General features: G+C 42.8%; 1 long non-coding RNA gene across 3 annotated transcripts in view; it reads right to left on the reverse strand.

Moving 5' to 3' along the window:
• Positions 1-6141, reverse strand: part of LOC135099683 (uncharacterized) — a 29561-nt gene extending 23420 nt beyond the window's left edge. For all 3 annotated transcript variants that reach the window (XR_010268283.1, XR_010268282.1, XR_010268281.1), the window contains exon 1: positions 6024-6141. This is a non-coding gene — a long non-coding RNA (uncharacterized LOC135099683). The remainder of the gene's footprint in view (positions 1-6023) is intronic.
• Positions 6142-7382: the final 1241 nt, after the last annotated feature.

Consider the following 7382-nt stretch of genomic DNA (forward strand, 5'->3'; position numbering starts at 1 on the left):
ACTTGTAATAAATTTGGTATTCATAAAAAAATTATTTAAAAGTTCTCTCTCTCTCTCTCTCTCTCTCTCTCTCTCTCTCTCTCTCTCTCTCTCTCTCTCTCTCTCTCTCTCTCTCTCCCCACACCCCTCTCGCTCTCTCATCACTCACCTTGTCTGTTTACCAGCTCGAATCATTTAGCAGCACCCCCCTTAACCTCCCCCTTCCCTCACCCACGCAGGTTACCGGGGCTGGCCAGCTGCGCGGCGGGGGGCATGGACTCCCTCAAGGCCATGGGTCATAACAGGGAAGCTTACATGTGTGTGTGTGTGTGTGTGTGTGTGTGTGTGTGTGTGTGTGTGAATGAAACGAGGCAGGGATACGTACTTTGGTTGAAAATGACACTTTCTCATGATGATGATGATGATCATGATGGTAACAGTATTAATAGAAGTAGTAGCAGTAATAATAATAATAATAATAATAATAATAATAATAATAATAATAATAATACTATTACTGCAACTAATAACAATAACAATAATAACAACAACGATAATAATAAAACTCAAAACAACAACAACAACAACAACAACAACAACTACTACTACTACTACTACTACTACTACTACTACTACTAGTAGTAGTAGTAGTAGTAGTAGTAGTAGTAGTAGTAGTAGTAGTAGTAGTAGTAGTAGTAGTAGTAGTGTTGCTTTTTTTGGTTTCATGGTTGAGAGAGAGAGAGAGAGAGAGAGAGAGAGAGAGAGAGAGAGAGAGAGAGAGAGAGAGAGAGACACTGAGGAAGGGAAGAAGGAAAAGGAGGAGGAGGAGAAAAAGGGGTGGGAGGGAGAAAACTTGAGTTACATCGCTTCGGGAGGGAGAGATGGATGGAGGGAGAGAGGGAGAGAGAGTAGAGAGAGAGAGAGAGAGAGAGAGAGAGAGAGAGAGAGAGAGAGAGAGAGAGAGAGAGAGAGGATACTATCAATCTTTCTCTCTCTAGGTTAGAGGGGGAAGATTCACTGATTTACACCCTCGGAACATATTTTCGCGATCATGCCCCTGACTTTTCCTCCTCCTCCTCCTCCTTCCTCCTTTCCTCCTCCTCCTCCTCCTCCTCCTCCACCCTTCGTTTCCTTCCTCTCCCTTAATAGATCTTCCCTCTTTCCCGCTTTCTTGCTCTTTTCTCGCGTGAAGGTGTTCGCGAAAGTTAAGCGCGTCTAAATTAAGCGTGTTGGTGTGGCGACCCTCTCTCTCCCTCTCCCTCGCTCTCACTCCTCTCCTCTTATCTTCCTCTCCTCCCCTTCAATATGTTAGCGTCTATAGATCACACCATGTTCCAGTCCTTGCTTCCTGGTTCTCTCTCTCTCTCTCTCTCTCTCTCTCTCTCTCTCTCTCTCTCTCTCTCTCTCTCTCCTTTTTCCCGTCCTGTTTAATTTTTCCCTCTTTTCTCCTCTTTCAAGCATTTTCCCTTCCTTTTTTTACATTGTCCTATCTCTCTCTCTCTCTCTCTCTCTCTCTCTCTCTCTCTCTCTCTCTCTCTCTCTCTCTCTCTCTTTTCTGTCCCCTTTCTAATCTTTTCCTTTGTCATCTCCCTTCATTTACCTATTTTTCTTCCTTTTCTTCTTTTCTTCCTTTTTTTCGTCCATCAAGTTTCCTTTCTTCGTTTCTATTACGATTTTCATTATCTTCCCCCTTGTAATTATTTTCCTTTTCTTTCTCTTTTCATTCATCATGCTTCCTTTCCATCATTTTCCGATTCTACCCTTTCTCCCCTCTGTCCTCCTCCCCCACTCTCTCTCTCTCTCTCTCTCTCTCTCTCTCTCTCTCTCTCTCTCTCTTTATATATACATATTGTCCCGCGAGTTAAGGGACATACTTCGGGATTTGATAGTTTAAGTAATTCTAAGTCGAAAATACTTTATAGGCATATGCTGTGTTTTGCTTATTTTTGCCGGAAATTAACATGTTGTTGTGTTTCAGGGGGTGGGGGGGTAGGCCTCCTCCTCCTCCCTTCCCGCCTTGGCGCGCTAAGTCCTCGTGGTGCCGCGCTGCAGTTTTTTATTTATTTATTTATTTGTTTTTTTGTGTACAATCTCTGCAATCAAAGCCATACAGGAGACAGAAAATGACAACGCTAAAATTTTGTATGTGTCAGTGAAGAAAATGTATAGGTAACACAGCAATATAGTGGTTAAGTCTATTTCTTTTAATCATACATGGCAACACGCTGCAACTTCCATCCCGCCAACTGTTTACGCTTTGACATGTAAGTGACAGGGCGCCCCATCAGGTGGCTGCCAAAGTGCAACTCTTCGCTACGGTGAAGGTGCCTTTCACATTCAGTAACAGTGAGTATTCGGACATGATATTCATTCTGTGGTGGGAATGCCCGGGCTGGTGCAGGAGGATAAAGACGCAGGCATCCAGACAGAGGACACCCAGATAGCAGTGTTCTACAGGATGTGTCTGCTTCTTGATGAGAAAGGATGTTTCCCCAGTACTTCTGCAGCAGCTGAACGTACTGGAGCAGCTCAACACAGTACCACTTTAAAAGAATATAAAATAATTTAAATAATCTTTACGGGAGAGGCAGGAACGCTGGGCAGCCGTCATGAACCTGTTGAGTTGCCACGTATGTTTAAAATGTAGCACTTAACCACTACACTGCTGTATTACATGTACATTTTCTTCAATGACTCATACAAAAAATTAATTTATCATTTGGAGTTTCCTGTAAGGCTTTGACTGCATAGATTGTACACAAAAATGATCACTTGATGCTGCGCGGCGCCACTCGTTACGCAGCGAGCCAGGGAGGGAAGGAAGGACGCGGAGGCAAGGCGAGCGGTTCCCGCCACACACAACTTACACGTCCATTTCTTGCAAAATAAAGCAAAACACAGCATTTGGGTATAAAATATTTTCGACTTGGAATTACTTGAACTATCACATCCCGAAGTATGTAACTCGAGGGACACCCTGTATATATTCCCGCGCATGTGTAATCCTTTGTAATACAACTTTTCTGCTCAATAGACCTGTATACTTGATGCAATTATTTACTACTACTACTACTACTACTATTACTACTACTACTATTATTACAACAACAACAACAACAACAACAAGAACAACAACAACAACTACTACTACTACTACTACTACTACTACTACTACTACTACTACTACTACTACCGCTACTACTGTTGGTTCAGCAGTTACCATTATGATTAGTATGAGTCATCACCACTACACCTAAAGTAACAATTACTGCAGAAAGAACGAAACAGTATTAATAACAACAAAAGATTAAAAAATGAACAGTTTTTCTCGTGATCAAAGAGAATTCCTGCTTCATAACGTCAACAGCTGGTCAGGTTAGCAAGACAATACTACTTATCTTCCACCAACTCTTTACACTTAAGCTATTATTTGATTAATTGTCAGAAATATGCTTGTTACAACCTTCATCTGGTGTTCCTTCAGTGCATCCACAATACTTCTCTTTAGTCTTCGTGTAGTTATCACATTAATAGCACACATCCTTTACGTAGCCTCACATTGAAGGTATTATTATATCTGTTATCTGATATGTACTTCTCGTTACACCCATCGCCCTCATTGCTTCATTCAGTATTCACTGCCTCTGTAATCCTTTTCATCCTTGCCCTCCACCATCTCGTCAAGTTATCCTATTCATTACATATTTCTTGTAGTAACCTAACAGTGAAGGTATTATTATATCTTTTATCTGAAATGTACTTCTCGTTACAGCCATCACCCTCATTGCTTCATTCAGTATTCAGTACGTCTATCATCCTTTTCGTTCTTTCTCTCCGCCATCTCGTCAAGTTATCTTGTTTATTACATATTTCTCGTAGCACCCTAAGAAGCAAGTTACTATTATATCTATCATCTAAAATGTACTTCTTGTCACACCCATCACCCTTTTATTGCACCACCATAAGATTCAATACACTGAAACACCGAGCAACTCAACAGAGAGCTCCAATAAATCTGAGCACAGAGAGACAGGCACCGTGGCAAAGATTCCAACCTGCAATCCGAGCACGGGAAACCACCACATTACTGAACAATTCATCAGGAACACACCTCCGGAATTCTGTGTGTCATTGCCAGTTTAGTAGTTTAACAATTTACTGAGAAAGTTTGATGCACTTAAGTTATGATGATACAAGTTTAAAGAGGGGTAAATCAAGATAGCGTATCTTAACCTATACTTAAATATATAGTAATACATTAAAGTACATCGTAGGAGGAGAAGAGGCGATGAAAATATTGATGGATGGAAAGTGGAGGTGATGAAAGCAGTGGGAAAAATAGACACAAATAGATGAAAATACAAAAGATAGGAGACAAGAAGAGAAAGTGATCGAAATACTAAAAGGACATAGGAAACAGAAAGCGAAAATAAGGATACTGAAACACTGTAGAAGATAAAAAGCGGAAGTGATGAAAATACAGAAAGACAGGAGACGGAAGATGAGTGAGACAGAGAACCCAGACATTATCATTACAGTAAATCCATCTGTCACCTCATACGATATAACAAATCTAACAGAAATTAAACCCATACAATCTTCTAGGCAGCAAAAATTACATAAAACAAAGAACACTAGGAACTGAGACTGAACAGCGCAGTAACGGAGGAGAGAGAGAGAGAGAGAGAGAGAGAGAGAGAGAGAGAGAGAGAGAGAGAGAGAGAGAGAGAGATAGGGGTTAGTCCTGTCCCTCAGTGGGGGTCGTGTCCTAACATATCGCTATAGTATTATATCGCCCATAGAATCGCCGCCTCTCTCTCCCCTATTTCCTCCTCCCTTCTTCTCAGTGTTCATCCTTTTCCCTTCCTTCTCCCTATTTCCTTCTTTCTCTTTCCTTCATCCGTGATTCCTTTCCTCCTTCTCTTCTTTTACTAATCTCCTTACTCCTTCCTCCTCCTCCTCCTCTTCCTCTTTCTCCTTCTCGTCTCTTATTGTGCATCTTTACTTCTCTTTCTTTTCTTCCTTTATTAATATTATTCCTCCTTCCTCCCTCCTCCTTCTCCTCTTCCTCCTCCTCTTCTCTCTTTCATTTTCATTTCTTGTCCATGTTCATCCTTATTCCTCTTCCTCTTCCTACTCTATGTTGATCCCTTCTCCTCTTCCTTCTCCTCCTTCTCTCTCCTCTTATCGTTCATTTTTACTCTTCCTCCTTCTCCTCCTTCTCCAGTACACTAATACACCTTTCTTTTTTCTTCTCTTCCTTCTACTTCCCCTCCTCCTTCTCCTCCTCATCGTTCACCTTCGTTCTTTTCATTCCAGGTCCTCATAAACACCTTGGCTTTATCTCCTCCTCCTCCTCTTCTTCTTCCTTCTCCTTTTCCTCTTCCTCCTCATCATCATTCTTACACCTCAACATTCGTCATAAACACCTTTTCTCTTCTTCTTCCTCCTCCTCCTCCTCCTCCCTTTACCCAGAGGTTAAGATAATGCTCCGCTAACTGCCTAACTCTCAGCCAATTAGCGCCCGCCAATTATCCTGTTAGGAAGGAGCCAGTGGCGGGGTGGTAGTGATTAGGTGGTTAATTGATGTATCGGGGAGGAGGAGGAGGAGGAGGTGTTGGTAATGGTGGAAGATAGATAAGAGAGGTGGAGAGAAAGAAGATAGAGAAAACAAGGAGGAGGAAGAGGAGGAGGAGGTAATGGCGCTGATGGGTCATTAGAGGAGGCAGCAATTATTGGCAGGTTATAATCACTTTCATTAATATCTGGTGCACCGCCTTGTGTTCCTTAATCGGGTGGTGGTGGCGGAGATAATGGACTGGGAGGCAGGAACAGTGGTGGTGGTGATAGTGGTGATAAGCATGGTGGTGGTGGTGGTGGTGGTGCGGATATCTGTGAAGAAGGAATGGTGTTGGTGGTAATAGTAATGGTGGTGGTGATGGGTTTTCCTTGTTGGTGTCACTGGTTGAGTGTTGTAGCCGTGCTCTCTCTCTCTCTCTCTCTCTCTCTCTCTCTCTCTCTCTCTCTCTCTCTGTGACTCGTACTTATTTCAGCAGACGAGCAACAATGGAGGCAGGCAAACCCACGATACTTCCACACACAAATCAACAACGCAGAATCCTGTGAGTGGATCTCCTCCATCTGCTTCCCCTTCATTCCTCTCCCTCCCTGTATTCCTCCGCTGACCCTCCCTTCACTCCTCCCCTCCCTTGGACACGTCACGCCTGCCTGTCACGCAAAGTTGGGTAATCTCTGTGTAATCATGAACATTTCAGTGGAGGTCTAAATCTTTTATTGGTTTGGTAAGTGTGGGTGAAATATTTACAACTGATGTCACTCGTTTATTCACTGAAATATAACACGGAACTAGAAAACTGGTGGAGGGAGGGAGCGCTGGTGGAGGGAGGGGAGAGGAAGGGAGTGGAGGGTGCAGTGTCAGGAAGAGGAAGAGCGAGGGTGTAGCAGGGAAAGTACTGGTCTGTGCTGCGTGTGGGAAGTGACTTTAGTGGCGGCGTGAAGGCGAGGACACGAGTGAGGTGCTGGCAGGCTGACTGAGGTGAGTGTGGTGAGGTGAGGTGAAGTAATCGTGTACTTCCAGCCAGGAAAGTATTGGCGGCCGGTAGGAACAGCTCCAGTTCAAGTTTTCCTACTAAACTATTGTCATCTTTCTCTTGTCTCCTCCTCCTCTGCGTTCTTCTCCTTCTATTTCTTGGTCTTTCATCGTCACGTTCACTCATTTTCATTTCTATAAATAAGCAAAATAACAATAACTTGCTACCTATATTTTAAAACAACAAACTCCATCTTGCTCCCTCCCCCTGCCTCCATCCCTCCCCGCTCAGCTGTTCAGTGACGACGTCTGCTCACACCGAGTCGCGCAGAGCAGGCTAACCACCTCACTAACTCGTTAACTCTTTCATTTTCATTATTTCACCCGATCTTTCAACTTGCTTCTTCAGTGTTTCAGTGTTTCAGTGCTTCAGACGTGTGCATAAATCACTGTTACATGTATTGCTGTATCTCGGATGTATCTTGAAGGGGGTGACAGCAGTGAGAGGGAGGAGGGGGCAGGAAGAGGGAAAGGTGAAGGAGGAGGCGTGTTGCAAGGGTCGTGATGCCAGGGACGTGGTGAAGCTGAGCAGGAATCAGTCACCAAGTGTGAGACGATGAGCACTAAGGCCTGTACTCTCAAACATTTCTGCGCCGCACCTCCACTACACTTAAAAGGCTCTTGAAGTCATTCGTATTTATATATATATATATATATATATATATATATATATATATATATATATATATATATATATATATATATATATATATATAATATTTTTTTTTTTTTTTTTTTACGGCTCTAGTGACAGGCTAAAAATATTTCAACATTATGAACAGGAGAAACACTC

The sequence above is a fragment of the Scylla paramamosain genome, unplaced genomic scaffold, assembly GCF_035594125.1.
Source record: "Scylla paramamosain isolate STU-SP2022 unplaced genomic scaffold, ASM3559412v1 Contig183, whole genome shotgun sequence".
NCBI lineage: Eukaryota > Metazoa > Arthropoda > Malacostraca > Decapoda > Portunidae > Scylla > Scylla paramamosain.